General features: G+C 37.4%; 1 protein-coding gene across 3 annotated transcripts in view; it reads right to left on the reverse strand.

The window, feature by feature from the left end:
* The window catches only part of RASGEF1B (RasGEF domain family member 1B), a 632,901-nt gene that overhangs the window by 522,110 nt on the left and 96,848 nt on the right, over positions 1-13,943 (reverse strand). Inside the window, exon 1 of one of the 3 annotated variants that reach the window (XM_036070549.2) lies at positions 11,131-11,246. The exons of the other annotated variants lie outside the window; for them this stretch is intronic. The gene's annotated coding sequence lies outside the window, so the exon portion shown is untranslated. Of the gene's footprint in view, positions 1-11,130; positions 11,247-13,943 lie in introns of those variants that run through there. 3 annotated transcript variants of the gene reach the window in all.

Genomic DNA, 13,943 nt, shown 5'->3' on the forward strand with positions numbered 1-13,943 from the left:
AATTCGGTATATTTACAGCGTAGGTTGAATATTTTAAAACTTGAGCTAAATACCTGAACACGTAATGGTAAAAATGGTATACACTCTAAGGATGAGATAAGAAAGCCTACTGATACTTGTTAATGGCAAATCTGCAGAGTAGTAAAATCAACTTTTGGAGGAAGGTAAAAAACATGTAGCTTCTTATTATTATTTGTTTATTAAAATAAAAATGAAGGACAATTCACATATGAAACTACATAATCCTGACTTTTGCAGTATAGTTTTGGTAAAGACAGTAGAATTCACCAAATATCCCATCTGCTCCCTGACATAAGGAAAAAGCAGCCCAAAGCCTGGGCCACGACCAGAAGAAGGACAGTGTCTCAAACCACAGCAGCTTTTTCATGAGCAACTACTCTGTTAAACCACTGAGATTTGGGAGTTATGTGTTCCTTCAATATGACCTAACCTAGCCTGGCCTGACTGAAACAATAGTCAAATCTAACTTTTCTTCTGCCTTGCCAGAAAATTGATAATTCAGGGCGCCTGGGTGGCTCAGTCATTTAGCGTCTGCCTTCGGCTCAGGTCATGATCCCAGGGTCCTGGGATCGAGCCCCTCATCGGGCTCCCCTGCTCCGCGGGAAGCCTGCTTCTCTCTCTCCCACTCCCCCTGCTTGTGTTCCCTCTCTCATTGTGTCTCTCTGTGTCAAATAAATAAAATCTTTAAAAAAAAAAAAAGAAAGTTGATCATTCAAAGAGTGAACAGTGCTAATTTTTTTAACATCTATGAGGAGAAGCAAGGGCTATTCTAAATATTGAGTTTAGTACACATTGTATCAATGGAACTCAATCAGTGTTCCATAGAGGAAAAAAGGGTTCCTTACTAAAATAAGTATGGGAAAGAGAGATATCCCTTTCCGAGAGATTTAACATGGAAAGCCATATATTAAAGGCTCTGAAAAGTCCTACCCCAAAGAAATAGGCACAACTTTGTCCAATGCAGTATTTTGCAAGTGAATGAAAAATATTTCCATCAAAGAGAGCTTGAGAAATGCTGTGTTCTAACCCGTCCCCACAAAAAAAACTGATTTGCTTACTGACAAAATCTGCATCCAGCTAATATTAAAATTTATTTGCATTCCCTAAGCAAAAATCACCTGGTGAGTGGAGAAGGGTGATAGCCAAGATATTTAATAACAATGTATCCTACACATGGACCAATCAGAATCAACTGCAAACCCTGAAGATACCCCCCAACTTGACACCCGACCCCCGGACATCCAGTCTTCCAGGCTTTGACTCTTTAATTGCTGCATTGTAGGGAGGTCCAGGGTGCTGAAGGCACCCAGAGGAGAGGTGCTCAGAGCAGTGGCAATACACCAACTGGTATAGTTTATATTTTTGTCTGATACTAATTAAATATCAACTCTGCCTATGGGTAAGTCATAGGTAATTTATTTACTTTAACATTATGATTTGAACATTTCTTCATCTTCAATTGCCTAAAAGGCTTAAGTCCTGTTTAATATTTTATTTCTGAAGACCTTTTATTTTAAGTGGGCGGTCAACAAATTTAACAGGTACTGAAGTCCAGAAAATGTTCATTAGGCATCTCCCAAGTGATAGGCACTGTGGTAGGTGCTTTCATAAAATTAAACAAGAAAACATGTTTTCTGTAGCCCAGGACATGTTAAGACATTCAATTAATACATACTTGCAGACTGAAATATTAATAATACAATAGTCTAGCTGGATATTTGGCAAAGGTAGTCTGAGAAAAAAAATTTTAAGTCTCTTTCATTGTAAATTGAAACTAAAGACATAGCATGAAAACCTATCTTTCCTTGTATGGAAAACTTTTTGGCTTTGTTAAAAGAGTATCTGAACATAAATCTTTTACAGGTAAAAGAGGCTTACCGAAAAAATATTTTTAAAGGTTACCTTAGTCATCAAAACATAACTGTGCCAGAGGATTCTTTAGAAATTGAATCTCCTTACCACCTGGCATCAAGTCATTGAACTATGCTTTCAATAAGAAGCATTTTTTAAAATTTGGGAAGGTTCTGGAACATTATAACATGAGTTTGGAATGAAGTGAAGTGGGAATCAATTCAGCTAATCTTCCACATCTCCTTGACAGCCAAAAATTCATATCTATCTACTCACAAGATATTTTAAACCCTGTGCTGGATTCAAACATCCAAGAAAATGTACTATTCATATGACACTTCAAGACCCTACTCTAAACAGAGTCCTTTGGGTAGCTGAGCTGATCAATAATGACCTAAAACATTTCTCAAAAACCTCAGCCACTACCAAACTTAATTTATGTAAATGAAGAACCGATGAAGATTGATCCAAGAATCATTCCTGGCTTTGAGAAAAAGCTGTCATCAGTGTTTGCTTCTATATCCTTTAAAAGGAGGGCAGAGATTTGAGGCATTATTCCACAGAAAGAGGAGTCCTGGATTTTACCAAATAGGAATTCATTATATCTTCCATATTTATGCCTGATTCTTTATTTTGTTTACATCTCCTTAAATTCTAATCAGGTTTTTATTTTTCACTCAAATGCCCTGGACAAACAAGGGAAATATCCAATCTTAATGGCTTAGTTCCATGGAATAGTTCTATTGTCATTTATTAATTCTGAGTTTGTTGGGAGCTTTATTCCACTAGGATTAGCCATAAATATCCCAGTTTATAACTCCTTGGTTGAAAATACAAGGCCAGACCCTGCCATGATAAAAGATGATGAAAAGTTCTTAATCAGTGCATGTGGGATAAGCTAGTCAGATTTGTTGTTCTGCTGTGTTCTATAATTTTTTTCTGTTTAAATTACAACTCAGAGTTCAGGGAGTACTTTCAGATTACACAGAATTAAATTTAAAATTCTAACTTGGGGGCACATCCCTGACATAATTAGCAGTTAAAATCAATACGGACCCCTATTGTTAAGTGATTACTGAGATAATCCTCAGCTCTAATGCAATATGGTGGGTGAGGTAGTTTCCACTTATGTAATTTATTCTCCATTGTGAATTATTTTCCTTCAGTTGGATTTATTTAATACAGTGCTGCTTTATACCCTTTAAAAAGTGTCAAGCAAACATAGTGTACCTATTTACATAATAAATCAATAGTTCCATCACCATTTATTAATTCTGAGTTTGCTGGGAGGGACTGGAATGTTAATGTGAATTGAATTTCTCACTGACTGAGAAGAAACCAGGAGATAATTAGCTAATATCTTGAAAACCTTTCTAAAATGTACGCATTTACTTCCAGTTAAACATGATGCACTGAACACCTTCTCATACTCCACTTTTAGGAAAGTGGAAAAAAAAATTTAGGAAAAGACAAAAACAAAATATTGGAGAATGGAAAGCAGACAGACAAGTGCTACTGACTTAGCAGACCTGAGGAAAATTTAACCCTAAACTGGTAGTGAAAGAAACCAAGGAACCAACCAATTACTTCCTCAGAATGTTGAAAAGACTTGGTAATTAGAGTTACTAAGTACCTCCAAAAGAGTGGGAAATTGGGCAGGGTTAAACAGGAAGATTGGCTAGGAGTCTGCCTAAGATTGTATGAGATCTCTCGATAAGCTCCCTACCCTGAGGAGACTCGATCTGGGAGGTTGTGAACTAGGGGCCACCAGGGACACAGAGAATAAGGGATATGACACAAAAATAGGTGGGGTACATAAAAACCATATATTGAAAGATGAGATTCTCAGCTTCTCGTTCACTTTTGCTGCCAGAACTCACATAGCTAGCTTTATACTTCTCTCTCTCCCAACAGGCAAGAGTTTGGGAAATTTCTCTCTGGACGAACACCAGCCCCAGAGAAAGGAGCCATGGTGTCCATGGGGAATTGCAGGACGGGGCAGGGGCAATGAAAGGGCCTGGCCCATTCATCCTACACTAAAGCCATTCAGTTCACAAATCACACACAGGACTTCCAATCAGAATTTTAGTGCCTCATTCTTCAATGTGAAAAACAGAAAAATTTTTTCAAAAAAAAAAAAACTCAAAATTTATAGAAAAAAATGCAGAGAAAAGGTTTTAAAAAAAACCATCACTAATGTTCTCTGATTGATAAAAGAAGATACTGAACTGAAAGAAATAAGAGAAAGAGTCTATATAAAAGAAGGATTATCCAAGAGAAACTGCACTGGACAAATTAAACAGGCAAGGAAGACTTTATTCAAGATGATTGCAATAGGGATTCAAGACTATTTCAAGTAAGGGAGAGAGACTGAGCTCAACTCTGAATACAGTAGGGACTGCTGGGGATTTGTAGCCAACAGGCTGAATTGAGGGAGTCATCAGATGGAAATTTCAGATGGAATACTAAAAGGAAATTTGTTAGGTATGGAAGACAGGAGGCTGAGGAACTTCACTGGATATCAAGCATTGGGGGTGGGAGGAATTCTCGCTAAACTGGTTTAGCAGGATTCCTGCTAAAACTGAGCTGGCAGGCCAAAGAAAGCCATCCCCAAAAAGAGATTTCAGCAGAGCCCAACTAAAGTTTGGTCAAGGAGGGAGTCCTTATCATCATTCAGAAATCAAAAATTAGTTCTTGGGAATTAAAAATGATAGAAAATAAAAAATTTTCAATATGAGAATTGGAAGATAATAAGTAAAATAAAAAATACAATAGAAAATGGAAAAGATAAGAAAGAAAATCAGACACAAGTGCTCTTGCTCCTTGCCCAGCCTCTCTACCAGCTCAGTGATGGGCTAACAGGTTCCCAGAGACACAAAAAAACAGGGTCTCTATGGAACTATCATCCCTGGGGGCTGGCCTGCTATTCACAGAAAGTCAGCTACATTCTACACAGTCAAGCCTGGCTTAGAATGGGTCCAATAATGCACCACAGGTTCCCAGTTCTCACTCTCGGTGTGCAATTTGCTCCCATGCCAACCTCATAATTAAAATATCAAAAAGTCATGATGTCACCCACTAAAGCTCCAAAGGACTGAATTAAATTTTCAAACATTCAAACATGGCAATTACAGCCTTTCCATACTTCAAGGGTTTGCAGGGTAAATGACCCCAGTTAAAGTATTGATTTACTATTCCCTTAACCCTTTGTATCAGTTTTCTATTGTTGTGATAAAATACCACCAATTTAGTGGCTTAAAACAATATAAATGTATTACCTACATTTCTGTAGGTTGGAAGTCCAACATGGGTCTCACTGAAGCTAAAATTCAGGTGTCAGAAGAGCTGTGCTCCTTCCCAGAAGCTTTAGGGGAGAATCCATTTCCTTTCTTTTCCAGCTTCTAGAGGAAGTCTTCAATCCTTGGCTCCTAGTTCCTTTTCATCTTCAAAGCCAACAAGTCTAGTCCTTCTCTGATCACATTGCTCTGATTTCTGTTCCCTCTTCTACCATGAAGGACCCTTGTGATTACATTAAGACCAGCTGGATATTCCAGGACAATCTCAGCATCTCTAGGTCATGTGATTAGCAAATTTAATTTCATCTACAATTTTAATTCCTCTTTGCCAGGTAACCTAACACATTCATAGGTTCCAGGGATTAGGACATGGACATTTTTGGCGGGCCATTATTATGCCTGCCACATCTCTATTAAGAGTAATTCCAAAACTCTCCCTTTAAAAAGATGTCCTAGAAAGCAAGTAGCAGTAGTAGTTATTTCAAACACTGTTTGTTGAAGTAGTAACAAAAAAATGGTATTAGGCCAACAATTAACTTGTACAGATACTAGTAGTCCATGTCTATAATCTCAAGAAAAGTATAAAAAATAACCATGCACAGGAGCTATGTATGACAGTCAAAAATATCAATCAATTCACTTAAAAGAATTAAGCCAAATTTTAGAGAAAATTTAAAAAAAAACCCACACAAATGCTCCATGGATTGTATGAACACAGTATTTCTCGATTACTGAATCTCAAAGAACCTTGTCAATTTGAACTCAGTAAGCCTTCTAGGCTGGCAAAATGGTTAAATCTCCATGGTTGGGACTCACTAAAACTTGATTTCTACTTCCTGAATTGATGTTAGACTTCTGTTAAATCTGAATCTTTAGTGAGCAGTAGAATCATCAGAGATGCTTGTTAAAAACAAGAATCCCAGATGCTCCCACCACCAGAGACTGTGATTCAGTAAGTCAAGTAAGGGTCCAAGGAATCTCTATTTTTAATGCATGTAACAGGATGTTAAAATGACAGCATCTCTATATCAGTTTCAACTAGGGTGTCATATCAAATAGGATACCAGCAGGAAACAGACGGCACACTGAAGCTGGGTAACGTGAGGAAAGTTTAATAAAGGGAGTATTTACGAAAGGTGAGGGCAGAGTGCAGTGAAATGACAAGGGGTAATGCAGAGCCTCAGGTCTCACCGCAGTAAGGCACCAGTCAACGTCATTAGACCCAGAAAGACAAGGGAAGAGAGCTGTCACCAGAACCAGAAGGAAGAGTCAGGTAGAGAGAACTGCTTGACAAAAGCTATGGCCTTTGTTGAAGGATGCAGGCAGCCCCCAAAAAATCCAGTAGAGAGGGAGCCAAGGAATTACTAACCCAACCCCATGTTCCCCCCTTCTTCCTGGCTTCTTCCCAAACTCCTCATTGTCCAAACTCAAGAGGGAGCCAGAAGGCAAGGGAGCCCCTTTGTGAAGTCATTATATATCACTCTCCGGGGCCACACAAGAGGATGGATAGAAATGGGGAGTGGGTCTAGAGGGGCAAAATGAAGATATTCTGCACAGGCACCAATATGACAGATATCAAAGTGAGTGTAAAACACACCCATTTACCCTCCCCTTCCATGTGCAGAATTTACAAAAGAAATGTTTCAAACCAGTTCCATGACATTGAATGCTTCATCTGTACAAGGAAATAATAAGCAGTCCTAAAGCAAGAATTGCTATGGAGCAGACCTCTGAATAAAACCAGAAGAGTGGGAGAAAAAACTAAAGCTGTAATCTGCATCCCACATGCCATGCTTAATCAATGAACTGGTTATATGATACAATGATTCTGAGGCAGATTGTCTGGAAAAAGTTTTTGTAAAACACTGCTCTGGACCATTTAAATCTGCCCAGGTATGATAAAATGGACAAGGAAAAAAGATGATTCATCATGGTGTTCTTATTCTTGGCATTAAGAGTTGAATGGAGTGGTTAAAAACAAAATTTCTAGGTGCAGACCGCCTGTAATAAAACCACATCTCTGCCATTTATTACCCAGGTGATCTTGGGCAAGTTATCTAGCTTCTTTAAGCACCAAGGTCACCACCCATGAAATAAGTATAAGAGTAGTACAAACCTCCAAATATTGGTAAGACTAGACAAAATAATCCAGTTTCTTTAGCAGAGTGCCTGGTACACAGTAATCCATAGTAGCAGTTTTTAGTAAAAATAGCTAGTAGCTAAATTAGCTAACTAGTAGCTGGTTTTATCATTCAAAATACATTTATAGAGTTATTACTACATACTATATTTAAGAGGTGGTATGCAAATAACCAAATTCTAGTATAACACCCAATTCATCTAAACTCATCCTCTTTTGTTTCCATAAATCATTTGTATTACCCTCAAATACTCAAAACCTGAATAAATACAGAATTTTGATATATGAGGCTTACTTACTGGTTCTGCTACAAGGAAAGGTGATAGGTTAGTTGGTTAATAGTTGTTTATTAAGAGCTCAGTTTGGATTGGAAGCTATATTAAGTGCAGTGAGAAGCATTACCATTCAAATAAAATATATATGTGCTGAGGGGATGTTGCCCAATGGCTACCATCAGAGGGAATAAATAGCATTTAATAGAAGACTTCCTGCAGAATTTGAGTTTTGAGCAAGATAAGAATGGAAAGATTAATTCTTACTAACACAGCTAATGTTGAGAGGTCTTTCAGACAGGAGACAATAGCCTGGCAACAGTGGGTAACTAGGGATTAAACAGTCCTAAACTGGGTACCACACTCAGCAAGACTCAAGAGAGGAGCAGATGGGCTGTACTGGGGACAAAGAGGTGAGGTCAGATGAGGAGAATACCTCTTCTTGCTGCAAATCATCCGACTACATTGAAGTGTGCTTATACACAAAAATGTATGTGATCAATAGTAACTTCTACAGTTTCCAAAATGAGGACTTTCTGAATCTCTCTGAAGATTAAGTGAAAATGGTTATTGTAAGGCAAATATAAGTCATTAGTGATTACTGCTGTTAAAAGTTCAGCTTTCTCTACAGCAGAACATAGAACACAAGAAGGAACTTTGGGGATTAATTATATTTGCCAGGACTTTAAAAAATTTCTCAGATTCCTATTTTCCTCTCCTGTGAATCAGGTAAAATTGCTAATACATTCACATTTCATGGTCTAACAATACACTCACAATAATGATTCTGCAGAAAATGCCCTTGGAGTGGGATAGATTTGGGGGGATAATTAATTCTGCTTCCTTCCTCTCTCAGTCACCCCAGACCACTACCAGCACTACTTCTAATCAATTTTAAACTTGAACAAAAATCCATAAGGTTGGAAATGACCAGATGACATGTTTATTTCTGCAGTGATTAATTTCCTCAAAAAAAAAGAGGGCAAAGTTCCAAAAGAAATTGGATTGGTTTAATTGACACTCTCTACATATGAAACCAATAAAAACACTAAAAAAAAAATCTTTTTACCTCCTACATTTCCAACCCAAATGATTTTTAAGACAAAGAAGAATAAGAGATCAGGGAAAGAAAAGAAAGCAAACTCAGCTCACCAAGAAGACTTTTTTAAAAAGTGTTCAACACGGCAAAAGTAAAATTCCTTTATAATTCTGGTGATATTGAATAAAACCAATACCTGAATTTTAAGTAATGGTGCTATATCAGAAATTTTTGAGCAATTCTCATGTTTATAGGGCAGAAGAACAGAAATTGACATGTGGCATATCTGAAATGCATAAAAATGATATATATACACTGTCATCATATTTGCAAATTAAATAATAAGGAGGTAATGTATCCTAAGCCACAGATAGACATATCCAGAAAAATTAAATGTCTGCATTAAAAGAATCCCACCAGCAAGCTACCTCCAGCTAAGCTAGTTTCTTTTATCACAATCTAGTTTCCATTTCATTAACCTTTAGGTCAAAGCTTCCAGAAAACTGTTGGCTATATCTCAAATGAAGAGATAAATGTGAAAAATAGACTGATGGGGAGGAATTCTGGGACTATGATGGCAGCCACGATGTAGTTTTTAAATCTCCCCCAAAGGCCCCCCATAAAAACAGAGCAACTAGGAGAACAAAACCAAAAACTCATGAGCAATATTAACATCAAATGGTGACAATTAAATGATAAGATTTCCCCAGGAACCTGAAAATTTGAGTGGATGGGGGTAAACCACGAGCAGCCACAAGACCCATTTGTTATGCCATGTAGGAGGAGAGAGAAAAAAGCAAAGGGTATATCTGATGAATCTGAGAATAGGAAAACCCAAAAATTGTCAACAAGTGCTTACTGGAAAGCACAGTGGATCAGTGTGAGGACAGTGGCTGAAACTCAGAACTCAGGGCATTCCTATTTATAGTGCAAGAGGTTTTCAGTAAGGTCTGAAGGGGCTGAGGGAGCTGGGTCCCTACAAACTCTCAAAATCAACCAGCCAAAGCTCCCTCCCAGAATGAAACCCACAGAGGATAAACTGTTGGAAAAAGATGCCAACTTGAACAGGACAGGGATAACAGAGACGAAAAAAGAAACAATCCAGGTAAAAAGTGGGGAAGAGAAACACACATAAATAGAGTTAACTTGGTCAAGGTCATCTGGTCAATCCAGCATGGCTATTAAGATGAACCCAGTCATCCAAATCTAATGCTTTTTCAAATTTTACTCAGATGTCTATTATCATGTAGGCAAAGACTGAGAATACTAAATAAAATGAAGCTTAAGAAATGAACAGAGGAATGGTACACTTAAATATAGTTTTTTAAGCTATAAGAGTTGACGAGGAAAAAAACAATTTTATGTCAGAAGGCTGAATGCCACAAAATAGCTTCATGTGACTGCCATTCTGCTTCATAATATAACATAATGGCACCAATCATTTATTGAGGGTTCAGTCATTGCCAGGCTTTGTTCCAGGTACTTTATATGAATGATCTCACTTAATCCCAACAACAACCACCATTATCCCCATTTTCAAGATGAAGAAACTGAGGGGCACCTGGGTGGCTCAGTCGTTAAGCGTCTGCCTTCAGCTCAGGTCATGATCCCAGGGTCCTGGAATCAAGCTCTGCATCACGCTCCCTGCTCAGGGGGAAGCCTGCTTCTCCCTCTCCCACTCCTCCTGCTTGTGTTCCCTCTCTCACTGTGTCTCCGTCAAATAAATAAACAAAATCTTAAAAAAAAAAAAAAAAGATGAAGAAACTGAAACTAAGAGAAGTAACCGGTCTAAGGACACAGTTAATAAATGACAGAGCCAGAATTCAAATCCAGATCTGCTTGATTCAAAGCCTATTTATGTAACATCTGTTTATTATTTACAATAAAAACTCATATAGTAAAATAAGATGATGTTGAAAATTAAAACCTGGTATTATATTAACAAACAACACATTCTAAAATGACCAAGCTTTGTATTTCACTGTATCTCTTAATAGTTTCCATCTAAAAGATACAGATAAGCAAAAAGAATTCCTTGAGGTAAATAGGTAGACTGGTACCTTAAAATAGCCAACAACAGAGGTTTTGTTCATTCACGTCTCCATAGGTCTTTTGTGACAAAAGAAGGACTCTTTCTGACCGCAGGGACAGGATACTCCCACTGTATATATCCAAATCCTACTTAACCTTCGAATACCAGTTCATTCCCTTTTTCCATGCACTTTTCTCCTATCACTCTGGAAATTACTTCTACTTTTACTTAATTCCTACAGCTATACTTATTGCATGCAGCACATTGTTTAGCATATAATTATTTCTTCAAGAGTATTTGAAGTAACAGAGACCAGATTTACCCTCCTACCTGAAACCACCAAAAACCAACCAACCAACCAACAAAATACATAAAAACAATGGTTTTCAACACACTGGATAGCAAGCAATAAAGCACAGTGCTCCCTGGGAAACAAGAAATAAGGTGAAGCCCCCATTTGTGCCAGTATACATACCTGCCTTGAGAGAGTTTCCAGGCTGCAGCCCAGAGAGAGGGAATCCAGGGGAAATCCAGCTGACTCCCTGAGATGAAAGGACAGAGCTGAGAGTCTGGGGAGACCAAGGCTACTGAAATTTGTACAACAGAGTACCAAAAAGGAAAAACTTGCACAGAAATAGAACTCCAGAGATCCTCAGAGGATCTCTCTAAAAAAATTCAGCAGGGAACTGATTTGAACATGAATGTGAGAAAATGAGCTGAAGCTGGGGAAAGAACAACCTGAGAGGATTAGAAAGAACAGTACATAGAGCTCACCTAGGACTGGGAATAGTGCCTGTTCCCACAAAGCAGGTGAGGAGACATCATAATGCATGAGTCACTGAGTAGGGTGCTTGGAAGAGTGTTGCCTCAGAAGTGAGGAATAATTAGCCCGAGACTAAACACACTTCGAGGTCACCCTAACAAATTTTTTTAAATAATAAAGCACAAAAATAGTTATGGAAATCCAAAAATGTCCAGCACTCAAAAAGGCAATGTCTGGCATCCAGTCAAAGATTATCAAGCATGCAAGGAAGCAGGAAAATACAAATCTTAATGGGGAAAAAAATCAATCAATGAAAACTGGCCCAGAACTGACACAAATGTTAGAAGGACATTATAGTAGTTACAATTATATTTCATATTTTCAATAACTTAGTAGAGACAGGGAAGACATGAAAAAGACCCAAACTAAACTTTTAGAAATGAAAACTGCAATGTCTAAAAGGAAAAATTCACTAGAAGTGATTAATGGTAGATTAAGTATATAGAAGAAAATATTATTAAATTGAAGACATACTAATAGAAACTTTCCAAAATGAAACATAAAGGGAAAAAAGAATTTTAGAAATAAATGGAAAATCAATGAGCTGTGGAACAATTTTGAGAGGACTACCATGCATATATTGGAGTCCTGAAGACGAGGAGGCAGGAAATTAAAAAATTTTTTGAATAAATATTTGATGAAAATATTAACCCACAGAACCAAAAAGCTCATTAACCTCAAGCACAAGAAATATAAGAAAATGACACCAATACACACCATAATCAAATTATTCTAAACAATGATAAAAAGAAAAAAATTTAAAGCAGCCAGGGAAACAAAGACACATTACATAGACAGGAACAAATATAAGGGTGACAGCAGATTTCCCATGGGCAACAAGGTACAGGAGAAGACAATGAAGCAATATCTTTAAAGTAATAAAAGAAAAATATGTCAATATGATTGCTTACATAGAAAATAAAATAGAATCTACAGAAAAGCAACTGGAACTAAAAAGTAAGGTTTACAATGTTGCAGGATCAAAGATCAACATACAAAACCAACTGTATTTTTATATATTCCCAATGAACAATTAGAAATTAAAATTCAAGGGGTGCCTGGTGGCTCAGTTGGTTGAGCATCTGACTCTTGATTTCAGCTCAAGCCTTGATCTCAGAGTCATGAGTTCAAGCCCCATGTTGGGCTCCACACTGGGCATGGAGCCTACTTAAAAAAAAAAAAAAGAAAAAAAAGAAATTAAAATTCAAAAAACAATGCAATTTACAGTAACATTAAAAATATTAAATACTCAGGGATAAATCTGATGAAAGATGACCCCAGATGCCTCTTCTTCTTTTAAAGAGTTTATTTTTTAGAGCAGATATAGGTTTACAGTAAAATTGAGTAGAAAGTACAGAGTGTTGGGGCACCTGGGTGGCTCAGTTGGTTAGGTGTCTGCCTTCGGCTCCAGTCATGATCCCAGCGTCCTGGGATCGAGCCCCGTGTCAGGCTCCCTGCTCAGTGGGGAGTTTGTTTCTCCCTATCCCTCTGCCACTTCCCCTGCTTGTGCTCTCTCTCTGTCAAATAAATAAATAAAATCTTAAATTAAAAAAAAAAAAAGGAAGTACAGAGTGTTTTCATAGACAACTGATTTTTAACAAAGATAAAAAAGCAATTTGGGGGCACGTAGGTGGCACAGTCAATTAAGTGCCCTACTCCTGTTTTCAGCTCAGGTCATGATCTCAGGGTCATGAGATCAAGCCCAATGTCAGGCTCTATGCTCAGTGTGGAGTCCGCTTGGGATTCTCTCTCCCTCTCCCTCTGCCCCTCCTGCTCATGCTCTCTCTCTCTCTCTCACTCTCTCTAAAAAAAAGGGAATAAATAAATCTTTAAAAAAAATTTTTAAAGCAATTTGGTGGAGAAAGGATCATCTTTCAACAAATGGTGGGAATAATTGCATATCTGTACATAAAAAAAAAAAGAACTTTGGTCTATGCCTCACACTATGTGCAAAAAGTAACTCAAAATGGATCAATGACCTAAATGTAAAATGTAAAACAGAAATTCTACAAGAAAATATAGGAGAAAAGTCTTTGTGACCTTGGATTAAATATTTCCTAGATACACCAAATGCATGATCAATAAAAGGGAAAACGGTAAATTGAACTTCATAAAAATTAAAAACTTCTTCTTGTCAAAAGAACCGCTAAGAGGAGGAAAAGATAAGCCACAGAGTGGGAGAAAATACTTGCAAATCATTTATCTGATAAAATAACTGTATCAAAAATAAATAAAGAACTCTCAAAACTTATTAAGAAAAATATCAAAATGGGCAAATGATTTAAACAGACATTTCACCAAAGAAGATATATGAATGGCAAATAAGCCCATGATAGGATGTTCAACATCATTAGTCATTAGCAAAATATAAATTAAAGCCACATGAGATACCTCTACACACCTATTAGAGTGGATAAAATTACAAGGGCTAACATACCAAGTGCTAATGAAAATATAGAGGAACTGAAA

The sequence above is a fragment of the Halichoerus grypus genome, chromosome 3, assembly GCF_964656455.1.
Source record: "Halichoerus grypus chromosome 3, mHalGry1.hap1.1, whole genome shotgun sequence".
Classification (NCBI taxonomy): domain Eukaryota; kingdom Metazoa; phylum Chordata; class Mammalia; order Carnivora; family Phocidae; genus Halichoerus; species Halichoerus grypus.